Source organism: Mobula hypostoma, chromosome 18, assembly GCF_963921235.1.
Source record: "Mobula hypostoma chromosome 18, sMobHyp1.1, whole genome shotgun sequence".
NCBI classification, from domain to species: domain Eukaryota; kingdom Metazoa; phylum Chordata; class Chondrichthyes; order Myliobatiformes; family Myliobatidae; genus Mobula; species Mobula hypostoma.
In genome coordinates this window covers 52,952,855-52,965,163 of record NC_086114.1, presented here as the reverse complement: position 1 = coordinate 52,965,163, position 12,309 = coordinate 52,952,855, and the positions used below count along the sequence as shown (strand labels likewise).

The window sequence follows — 12,309 nt, the reverse complement described above, 5'->3', positions numbered from 1 at the left end:
TGGTCCCGGAGGCATACCGGCAGAGGTTCCGGAATGCGAGGAAGCGGTGGGACCGCACGTATTTGGAGTTTGCTCGCGAGATGCAAACATATTGTGAGCGTTGGTGCGCCTCGAAAGGGGTAGAGGGGGATTATGACAGACTGCTGCAGCTGATTCTGATTGAGCAGTTTAAAGGTTGTGTCCCTGAGGGTATGAGACCCTACCTCGATGAGAAAGAGGCAGCCACGTTAGCCGCAACTGCTAAGTTAGCGGATGAGTATGCGTTGACGCATAAAATGAAGGTTGCCCCGAGTAAAGGCTACCAGAAGGGTAGTCAGGACGGCGGGGAGAGTCCACCGGAAAAGTCAGAAAGTAAGCCGGGGACTAGTGAAAAGGATAAGGTAGACCGGGAGCAGTCTGGTAGGAAGTCTCCTGGGGTCGTCTGTTATAATTGTGGGAAAGTTGGACACTTTGCGTCCAGGTGCTTTGCCCCAAGGAAGGAGACGGGGAAAGGAAAAGCGGAAATTTTGAATGGCTGTATCGAGCTGTTAAGCGAACCGCTAGGGAAGGACAGGTCTGAAAAAGTCCAGGAAGGGCGCGAGAGGTTTATCTCGGCCGGACTGGTGTCAGTGAAAAAGAGGTTAAAACCAGTTCCAGTGCGGATCTGGAGAGACACGGGAGCGTGTCAGTCATTGATATTGAAGAGTGTATTAGAGTTTAGCTCAGAGACCCAGACTGGGGAGGTAGAGGTCAAAGGTGTTGGGGAAGGGACAGAGTCAGTCCCTTTGCACCAGATACATTTACAGAGCAACCTGGTCTCTGGACTAGTCACGATCGGGGTGAGGTCCGAATTACCGATGAAAGACGTGGAAGTCTTGCTCGGTAATGACATCGCCGGAGGAATCGTGTTCCCAGTCGTGAGATTGACGGGTCAGCCTGCCAGCATGGAGGCCCCGCCCGCGATGGTGAATTTGGCTGAAACATTTCTGCCAACCTTGTATGAGACAGAGTGTAGTGAGATAAGAGGTAGTGAGGGAGCTGGGACGGACGTAGCAGTAGCCAGGAAAGAATTTGTGCAGACGCAGGAGCGAGACGAGGGGCTGATGGTTTTTGCCGAGACAGCTCTCTCTGACACAGCCTTGACAAGGGAACTAGTAGGCTATTGTGCGGATGAGGAAGTGCTAAGGAAGAAAGGGAAATCAAGTACAGCATCCGCAGATGAGGAGTGGGGGGTGGTGCAAAAGAGTTATGGGGATGAGGTTTTTAACATGGCCCACGAGGTACCCCCCGGTGGACATTTTGCGGTGCTGGAGGAAACAGTTGGTGGAATCATGAAAGAGAGTTACCGGCTGCCCAGGGGGAAAAATGTTATTGATCATGACCGACGCGAACTGAGACGGTCACCGGCTTTTGATATGCTAACAAACCTAGTCGGTGTTAGCGTGGAAATCAATGAAGCTAGGGGCCCCTTGCTAAGAGGAAAAAACCATTTTGAAAAGATTAGGATGGGATCGGTCAGATGGGAGAAGGCTATTGTTTTGGCCAGGTCTACTGATAAGGTCTCTCCCTTAATCCCCGAAGGAGTAATTAAACGACTCGCACCCATGTGTTTGATTGTCCCGAGGAAATGCAAAGAACTGGGACGTTGGGCGATTGTGGTTACAATAGGGCAGCCAAGTAAACAACACCCATATTTTTTGAGTAATTCAGTGACTAAAGGGCTGATGAACACAGAGGTGTGTATTGGCAATTTAATACGGCTGTCTGAAGCCAGTTTGATAGTGAACCTTGGAAAAAATGAATTCGGCCACACGAGAGTCACTTACCTGGGAATTGTGGTGACACAGGGGCAGCTGGCAGTGATGCAAGCTACAGTGCAGGCTATCGCTGACCTCCCAACCCCGACAGACAAGAGGGCCCTCAGAAGGCTCTTGGAGATGGTGGGGTACTGCAGGAAGTTTTGCAATAACTCTGCGGTCAATACCAGTCCCCCTCCTACTAAGCCCTTGCGAGAGAAAATTGAGTCGGAATGGGACAACCCTTGTTGTTGTGGTCCGGGACAAAACCAAATGAGAGGTTACATTGGTCGCAATTAATCAGTGTTTTTGGCCACTATGAAGTTTGCTGAGTTGGAGCCTGGTCTAAGGGATTATTAATAACACGTGTAAAAGGAACAGAAAATGTGATGACTGTCTGTCAAGGTGTTGACAGCTTCAAATTCTCTGTATTAGCTAAATAACTGTTAAAGATGTATATTGTGTATGTATCAGATAATGTAGTCATGTTTGTAATTTTTACCTCCCGGTAAAAATCCTTAAAGGGGGGAAGTGTTACGAGAATACACATAAAATTAAGATGTTTGCTGGCCTGGGCTAGCATCAGTGGCATCAGCAGTTGGTCTGCCACCTGCCCTCAGGGGAAGGAGAGATAAGGAACAATGGAGCAGCGTCTGGAGATGTGTAATGAAGGGATGTGGGAGGGAGAGCTGTCTGGAGCGGCTCCCCCCTTTGAACCCTGAACTGTTTGAAGTGATGGACAGGCGATACCCCAGCAGGGGGATAAAAAGGGACAGGTTCGCTAAGGCAACACACATGCCACCCGAGGTAACGAGACCCTGGAAGCGGTACGCTTCTCACGAGTGGGTGAGAAGTACCAGACAACAACCAGGGTGGAAAGGTACGATCAGCGGGAACCCGGTGTGTGTCCGCCCTTGCCTGGGTGCCGGGTTCACTGCAGAGGATCGACCGCATCTGGAGGAGGGGTCACAGTCGGTGACCTCAGGTGACATCACCAAGGACCCGCCCAAAAGTTGCTCGTGAGCAATCTCGCTGGTCTGTGAGTGAAGCTGTGCTGAATGATGAGTTGTTCTCTCTGTCTCTCTTCCCCCACCTTGTCCATCGCCATGGCAACGATTACTGCGAACTGAACTTTGAGTCATTTTGAAATTGGTCATTTACCCCTAGACAACGATAGAGCTTGATTGATGCTGTTATCTTAATTCTGTGCACATGTGTGGTTATCATTGTTGAATTGTTGCACTTATTATCCTTTCGATTACTGTGTTGCTTGTTTCTTTAATAAAACTTTCTTAGTTCTAGTACTCCAGACTCCAACTGAGTGATCCATTTCTGCTGGTTTGGCAACCCAGTTACGGGGTACGTAACAGTATTGATCATATCATTCCTGCTTTCACTATATGTTACTGTTATTTTAGTTTTTACGTGTTATTTGGCATGATTTGGTAGGTTATTTTTGGGTCTGCGAACGCTCACAAAATTTTCCCATATAAATAAATGGTAATTGCTTCTTCGCTTTACGACATTTCGGCTTACGGACCGTTTCATAGGAACGCTCTACCTTTGGATGGCGGGGGAAACCTGTATATGATACTACAATGATTCATTTTAATACTGATTCCATTTGCAGTCTTGCTTCTAGGAATACATCTTGAGGGCTACAAGAGGTAGCAATGTATTCAAAAGAAGTTTTCTATCTCAGTTTATTCCTTTAGGTGACAGATAAAATTTATTTGAACTGTGCTCAGTCAATCAGATTAGTGCTTCTAATAGTTGTATAAGCAACCATACTAACCTGCACAACTATCTTCAGTTGTTTCACAGATGCCATTTGCTTCATTATAACATTGGGTGAGGAAGTAACCCAAAGTCTGCAATGTTTTCATTTATTTACAACTCTTCAGATAATGAAGCAGATAATGACAGGGAGATAGGTACTTGGAAGGCACTGCCTATGAAGTGGTGTAAGCAGGATCACTCAAGAGGCATTTAGATAGGCTCAGGAATATGCCTGAAAATGAAGATATAGAAACCATTTGCAGGCAGATGGGATTAATTTAAACTAGCATCATGGTCAGCACAGGCAGTGGTCCATATGATCAAAGTAAAAATAAATTAGTCATCCTCAAGAGTGAAAACAAGATATCTTCTCTGCTTTTCCCTTCCTCCCATTCCCCGTTCTTATGATTGCTAAATTTCTGCTAAATTGCTAAATTGTGTATTTATTGTTCAATTCTGATTTGTGCATAAAAGCTATGACAAATGCACTCACTGTTTGGTGCTACAGGATTAAGGAGAAAAACAACAGTACCACATAATGCCAGCCATCAACCATCATGCAAGCTGGATAGTTTCTTGGAGAATTATTCACATTTTGTATAGCTGCTTCCCCGTGACTGTCTACCCTAATATTACACAGCTTGCTAATATATATGCCTTTTTAAATCTTTTTATTGAGTAAGTATACAAAAAAGGTAAGCCATATAAACATTAATACAATGTTAAAGTATAATAAAATTCCAAAAGATAACAATACCAAAAAGAAAATACTACAAACAATGTAATTTAAGCATAAGAAACCAAGATAACATAATAGTATACTAGATTTTATATATATCAATGGAAAAAAAAAGAAAAAAAAAAAACCCCAAAAAAAAAACCCACCGTGCAACTAACTAAAAGCAAAGCAAAGCAATGGGCTAACTTGAAACCAAACAGAGTTAAACTTAAAATCACGTCCTCAATCCCGACCTCCATTAAAACAGTGAAAAAAAAAACAAGAAGGGTAAATATTACATTAAATGAAAATATCGAATAAAAGGTCCCCAAATCTGTTCAAATTTAAATGAAGAATCATAAAGGTTACTTCTAATTTTCTCCAGATTCAAACATAAAATCGTCTGAGAAAACCAAAAAAAGGTAGTTGGAGCATTAAGCTCTTTCCAATGTTGTAAAATACATCTTTTCGCCATTAAAGTAAGAAATGCAATCATTCTACAGGCTGAAGGGGAAAGATTACTAGAAATTTTAGGTAGTCCAAAGATAGCAGTAATAGGGTGAGGAGAGATATCTATATTTAATACCTTAGAAATAATATTGAAAATATCTCTCCAAAAAGTTTCCAAAGTAGGGCAAGACCAAAACATATGAGTTAAAGAGGCTATCTGCCCCGAACATCTATCACAGAAAGGATTAATATGCGAGTAAAAACGCGCTAACTTATCTTTGGACATATGTGCTCTATGAACCACTTTAAATTGAATTAGGGAATGTTTAGCACAAATAGAGGAAGTATTAACTAATTGTAAAATCTGCCCCCAATCATCCACAGAAATGGTAAGCCCCAATTCCTGTTCCCAATCTACCCTAATCTTATCAAATGGAGCTTTCCTAAGTTTCATAATAATATTATAAATCATAGCCGATGCACCTTTCTGACATGGATTAAGGTTAATTATCGAATCTAAAATATATATAGGAGGAAGCATTGGAAAGGAAGAAAGTATAGTACTTAGGAAATTTCTAACTTGTAAATATCTAAAAAAATGTATTCTTGATAAGTTATATTTATTAGATAATTGTTCAAAAGACATAAGGGAACCATCTAAAAATAAATCCAAAAACCGTAAAATACCCTTAGTCTTCCAAGTTTGAAAAGCGCGATCCGTAAAAGAGGGAGGAAAAAATATGTTACCTAAAATAGGAATCGCTAACCCGAATTGATTAAGATCAAAAAATTTTCTGAATTGAAACCAAATGCGCAAAGCATATTTAACTATCGGGTTAGAGACCTGCTTAAGGCGTTTCGAATCAAAAGGAAGAGAGGAACCTAAAATAGAACCAAGTGTATAACCCTGAACAGATTGTAATTCCAATGCTACCCATTTAGGAATAGATAGTATGTCCCGGTCAAGTAACCAAAATTTCATATGTCGAATATTAATAGCCCAATAATAAAATCTAAAGTTAGGTAATGCTAAACCTCCATCTCTCTTAGCTTTCTGTAAATATATTTTACCCAGTCTCGGATTCTTATTCTGCCAAATAAATGAAGAAATTTTAGAGTCAACTTTATCAAAAAAAGATTTAGGAATGAAAATTGGTAATGCCTGAAACACATATAAAAATTTTGGCAAAAAAAACATCTTAACTGCATTAATACGACCAATCAAAGTTAAATATAAGGGAAACCATTTAGATGAAAGTTGAGTAATATGGTCTATTAATGGTAAAAAGTTAGTCTTAAATAAATCTTTATGTTTACAAGTAATTTTAATCCCAAGATATGAAAAGTAATTATTAATCAATTTAAATGGAAATTTATAATATAAGGGAAGATGTTTATTAATCGGAAAAAGTTCACTCTTACTAAGATTTAATTTATAACCTGAGAAAAGACCAAATTGTGCTAATAACTCTAAAACAGCAGGAATGGATCTCTCAGGATTAGAAATATATAAAAGTAAATCATCAGCATAGAGTGATAATTTATGGGACTTTAATCCCCGAGTTATCCCAGTAATATTTGAAGATTCTCGAATAGCAATTGCAAGAGGTTCTAATGCAATATCAAATAATAGGGGACTAAGAGGACAGCCTTGTCGAGTACCACGAAAGAGAGGAAAAAAAGGTGAGTTTAAGGAGTTAGTACGAACCGAGGCTACAGGGGAGTGATATAACAGTTTAATCCAGGATATAAATTTCAAGCTAAAATTAAACATTTCAAGCACCTTAAATAAATAAGGCCATTCTACTCTATCAAAAGCTTTCTCGGCATCTAAAGAAATAACACACTCAGGAACATTTTGTGAGGGAGTATAAACGATATTTAACAATGTACGAATATTATAAAAAGAGTAACGACCTTTAATAAAACCCGTTTGGTCTTCCGAAATAATAGAAGGAAGTACTTTTTCTAGTCTATTTGCTAATAACTTAGAAAAAACTTTAGAATCAACATTTAATAAAGATATTGGTCTATAAGATGCACATTGAGCAGGGTCTTTATCCTTCTTTAGTATTAAAGAAATTGATGCTCTATTAAAAGATTCCGGAAGTTTACCAAGTTTCAAAGAAGCCTCAAAAACCTTATAGAGCCAAGGAATCAATAAAGAAGCAAAACATTTATAAAATTCAACGGTAAACCCATCAGGGCCAGGAGCTTTCCCCAGATTCATAGAAAAAATAACATTCTTAATCTCATCCATTGTAATGGAAGTATCTAATAAAGAAGACATATCCTGTGAAATCTGAGGGAAGTCTAACTTATCTAAAAAATCATTCATATATTTAGAATCTCGAGGAGACTCTGATTGATATAAAGAAGAATAAAAATCACAAAAGGTTTGATTAATCCCCACATGATCCAATATCAATCGATCATTTTGGTTATAAATCTGATTGATTTGAGATTTAACATAATTAGATTTCAATTGATTAGCCAGCAGCTTGCCAATTTTATCACTGTGAACATAAAAATCACTTCTTGTTTTCTTTAATTGGTTTACAATCGAGGACGAGAGTAGTAAACTGTGTTCCATTTGAAGTTCAGTTCTTTGTTTGTATAGCTCCTCAGAAGGAGCCATAACATATTTCTTATCAATTTCTTTAATCTTGTCCACAATTGCCATCTCCTCCTGCTTCTGTTTCTTCCTCAAAGCAACGGAATACGAAATAATCTGACCCCGAATATAGGCTTTAAAAGTGTCCCAAAGAGTGTTAACCGAAATATCTTCTGTATGGGCTAATATATATGCCAAGCACAAATAGAAGGGCAGAGAATCTAAAATTTGCTTTAGGTTCCAATATTCTTGCACTGTGCACTCATTGCTTGCTGCAGCATGTTCAGGGCCAGGTGCCTGCATGAGGCATGTTTAGGCTCGATATTCTGATGTCAGGTTACTTGGTGCATGGCATTAGAAGTCCCAGATCTGAGAAAACCTTGCCTCTGATGTGCACAGGAACAAGTTTCTGCTCAATAAATGATCCTCTATCAGCAGAGAAAGACTGGATTTTAAACTAGTGAATGCTTCATCTTTTGGCATAAATCCTGCTATAAACTGGTTTCACAAACTGGAAAGCCTGCTTCATTCTTAAAAATAACGACAAAACATATCCACTAACAATGTCTAGCAAATACCAAAAGGACAGAGGAGAATTATAAAAAAAACAGAGTCATTAACTCATTGCGGTTCCTCTAGACACAACTTTAAGAACACTTGCTCTTTGTTCCACATCTTAACCACTCCTAGGTTTCTTCGGTAAAAGCATATGAAGCTTAAAGAACCTTGCATACAAACAGTAATGTTAACAGGTAACAACTTATACAATTAAGGCAAATTCTCTTTCCAGACAATTCTTGCTATTCTTTTGTTGACCGTATATTCTGAATAAAAATAGCATTTATTTGGATAGTAATGTTTTAGGCATGAAAGAGGAACAGGTAGGAGTGGAGGGGATGTTGTCTTTTTAATAAGAGAAGACATAGCAGCAGTGCTTAGAGAGGATATTTTTGAAGGATCATCTAATGAGGCTCTTTGGTTTGCACTTAGAAATAAGGTAATGGTCACCTCGGAAGGGTGGTTTTATAGATCCCCCAAAAGTCAGCAGGAACATGAGAAGCAGATGTGTCAAGAAAATGCATGTAGTTGTGTTAGTGAGAGATCTCAATATTCCTGGTATCCAAGCGGTGGGATTTGTGCGGTATGTTCAAGATAGTTGCAATATATCAAGGAAATTACGCGAGAAGGAGTAACACTGGACTTCCCCTTAGGAAATGTAGCAGGCCAATTAAATGAAGTGGCAGTTGAAGAGCACTGTGGATCCAGTGACCACAATTTTATTAGTTTCAAAGAGCTATAGAAAAAGATAGAACAGGTACACAGGAGTACACAGAGTCCTGAACTGAAGCAGGGCTGGCTTATTAGTCAATAGGCAGTATCTAGCTAGGTTTGAGTGGGCAATTCTATTTAAGGGCAAAGGAACAGTTGACAAGTGAGAGGCCTTTAAACGGACCATATCAAGAGTTAGCCTGTTAGGGTGAAGGGTAGACATACCAGATTCAAGGAACCCCTTGCTGACAAGAGAGTGGCACTCTAGTCAGGAAAAAGAAAGAAGCATACAAGGAAGAAGATATCTGCAGCTTTGAAGCGCATTAATGGTGGGCAAATCCCCAAGGCCTGATCAAGTACACCCCTTGGACTTTATGGGAGGCCATCAGGGAAGAATTTGCAGAGACCTTTGTAGAAATACTTACTTTGTTTAGACACTGGTGAATTTGCAGAAGACTGGAGGGTGACTAATGTTGTTCAATTGTTCAAGAAGGGTGGCAAGGCCGGGCCAGGGAACTACAGGCCAGTGAGCTTGACTTTAGTTGTAGGAAAGTTACTGGAAGGAATTCTGAGGGACAAGATAATGAAGGCCAGATCAGGAAAAGTCAGCATAATATTGTGCATGGGAGGTCATATCTGATCAATCTTTTGGAATTGTTCCAAAGAGATAACTAAGGGGATTAATGAAGGTAGTATAGTGGATGTTGTCTATATGGACCTTAGTAAGGCCTTTAACAAGGTCTCACATGGTAGACTGATCTGGAAAATTAAGTTGAGGAGCTAATTCAAGGGGAGCTAGTGAAATGGATTCTGAATTGGCTTGGTGATGGGAAGCAGAGGGCAATGGTTAAAGGGTGGTTTTCCAACTGGAGACTTAGACTGGTTGGATGCCCCAGGGGCCAATATCGGAATCTCTGTTATTCCTTATTCATGACTGTTTCTGTGTTGCGTTACTCCATGACTATCTAAAGGTATGGGATTGCACAAGATTTACCACAAACACCAATTTAAATTCTTGTCACTGGAAAACTCAAGACAGACATATAGGGACTCAGAATTACCATAAATTATGATACTGTTATTTAATAATAAATAGTTATTTATCCTCGAGTATAGTTTTCTTTTATTCACTGGAACTATATACAGTGCCTTGAAAAAGTATTCAGCCCCAAACTTTTGATTACATAAATGAGTTTTACAATCAGGGATTTTATCAATTTAACTGAGAATTTTTATTTGTGAATCACGTGCTCCTCTTTTCACAATAGAGCCTCCCAAAACAGGGAAAATTGTAATACATAAAAAATTAAAAATTCAAAAACTGAAATGTCAGCAGTTCAAAAGTATTCACCCTCCTTTGCTCAGTACTTAGTTGAACCACCTCTCGCAGCTTTTACAGCCAGTAGACTATCTTTTTGGATAAGCCTCTATTAGCTTTGCACAGTATGATGGAGCCAGATTTGCCCATTCTTCCTTGCAAAATTGCTCAAGCTGTGCCAGGTTAGTTGAGGAGGGGCTCCACAATCTTGAGGTCTTGCCAGATGTAAGGTGAGGACTCTGACTGGCTCACTCAAGGACATCAATTTTCTTCATTTAAAGCCACCCCATGGTTGCTGTGGTAGTGTGCCTTGGCTTGCTGTCCTACTGAAAGACAAACCTTCTCCCTAGTTTAAGTTTTCTGGCAGAGGCTGGTAGGTTTTTATCCAGGATCCCCGTATTTAGCAGCATTCATCTACCCATTAATCCTGACCAGATTTCCAGTCCCTGCTGCTGAAAAGCATCCCCATAGCATGAGGCTATCTACATACTTTAGAGTAGGGAAGGTGTTACTTAGCTTATGTACAGTATCAGGTTTACGTCACACATACCAATTAGTGTTGAGGCCAAAATGTTCTAATTTAGTCTCATCCGACCACAAGAACATCTTCCACATCTTTACAAAATGTTCTAGTGACGCTTTGCAAGGCATTTAAGGGCAAGGATATGCTTTAAAAAAAACACCCAGGGTTTCTTCCTTGTTATTCTTTCATAAATACCCTTTTTGCGCAAGGCCTTAGAGATTGTGGAGCCATGAACTTCACCTCCAGTTGCAGACACTACCTTTTGCAGCTCACTCAGGGTGACTGTTGGCATTGCAGCAGCCTCTCTTACAGATGCCATTCTTCCCCAGCAGCTAAGTTTATAGGGGCGGCCTGACCTGAGCTGTGTGGCTGTAGATTCATATTTCTTCTACTTTTTCCATGATGGACTGCACTGAGCTCTGAGGTATGTTCAGTGCCTTTGAGATGGTCTTTTACCATTCCCTAGATCTGTGCTTCTCTATTTCCCTTACTTGTCTTGAATGCTCCTTTGTCTTCATTTTAGTTTAGGCTTGTTGAAAATCTACCATACTGTTGGATCTTACAAAAAGAGAGAGTGATCCTTCAATTTTTACATCAACAAATTAAGTGACTTGTTAAGGTATAATACAAGGCAATATATAGTATTGTACATGAGAAAAGTTAGCTGAGTAATTACAAAGGGGATGAATACCTTTTTAGCCTCACAATTTTGTTTTTTTTAAGTAAGTTGTTGATAGGTTTTGAAAATTTTCTTTTGATTTGACATAATGCACAACGTTTTGTAGATAAGCTCGAAAATCCTACTTCAACATATTTTAAATTTATAAAATGAGGCAGTAAAATATGAAAATAGTAGTGGGGGTTGAATACTTTTTCAAGGTACTATAACTTACATTTTGAATACAATGGCATTCTCTGAGTACCAAATTGCCATCTGAGCAGATAGTGGACTTCAATTTATAAACTGAAGTATAGCTCTGTACAAATCAGTCTTAAATTTCACAGTGTTCCAAGTTTCAGTTAACAAAGTATGGGAATTATCCAGCATTTTTCAGTTTCCGGTAAAAAAGCAAGGATTGAAATTGTTTTACAGTGACTGGTGAGAACCCTTGTTTTGGTTCATCTAAAAAAAACCCGCTCTGACTATACACATCTCTTGATTAAATAGTAGATAGGATGGGAACGGCTTTGAAGTTTAAACATAGGAGCAAGTGATCACTTGGCAATCAGTAAAGAAAATCACTTCATTCCATCACAAAGCAAATTTATACCTTATGAATACATTACTTGCTTGCTTTGCATCAGCTTTTGTTTTAAAAACAATATACTTGACATAACATTTACTTGCATCACCTTTCCTTTCAAACAACTTTGAGGTTGAGTATTTTTACTTGCCCACTGAGCAGCAAATACACTGATAGTTATGGACTTTGGTCATGAAAGGGTAAATCAACATGCACAGCTGAAAACTGCTCTAATAATATTAATATTTCTATAATTTTGAACAGGAAGTCTTAAAGAGATGGGAAATAGCTTGGAATGAATACTGACCTCATCATGAAATGAAGGCCATTAACATAAGCATAATTGAATTAATTAGCATTACTTCACTGCTGCAAATGCTGCTCTTTCTTCCCCAAGAGTTGGCCAACATACTCTTCGCAATGTCTAACTATTGTAGTTATCAACATTCAGTTAGATTGGATTGGTTTCATTTGTCACACATACATCGAAACATGGACTAAATCAAATCAGCAACGATTATATTGGGGGCAGCCCGCAAGTGTCACCATCATTAGCATACCTACAATTCACTAACCCTAACCAGACAGCTTTGGAACGAGGGAGAAAAGTGGAGCACCT

The 12,309-nt window shown here is 39.4% G+C and overlaps 1 protein-coding gene across 4 annotated transcripts in view; it reads right to left on the bottom strand.

Moving 5' to 3' along the window:
- The window catches only part of znf592 (zinc finger protein 592), a 221,210-nt gene that overhangs the window by 114,537 nt on the left and 94,364 nt on the right, over positions 1 to 12,309 (bottom strand). The window lies entirely within an intron of this gene.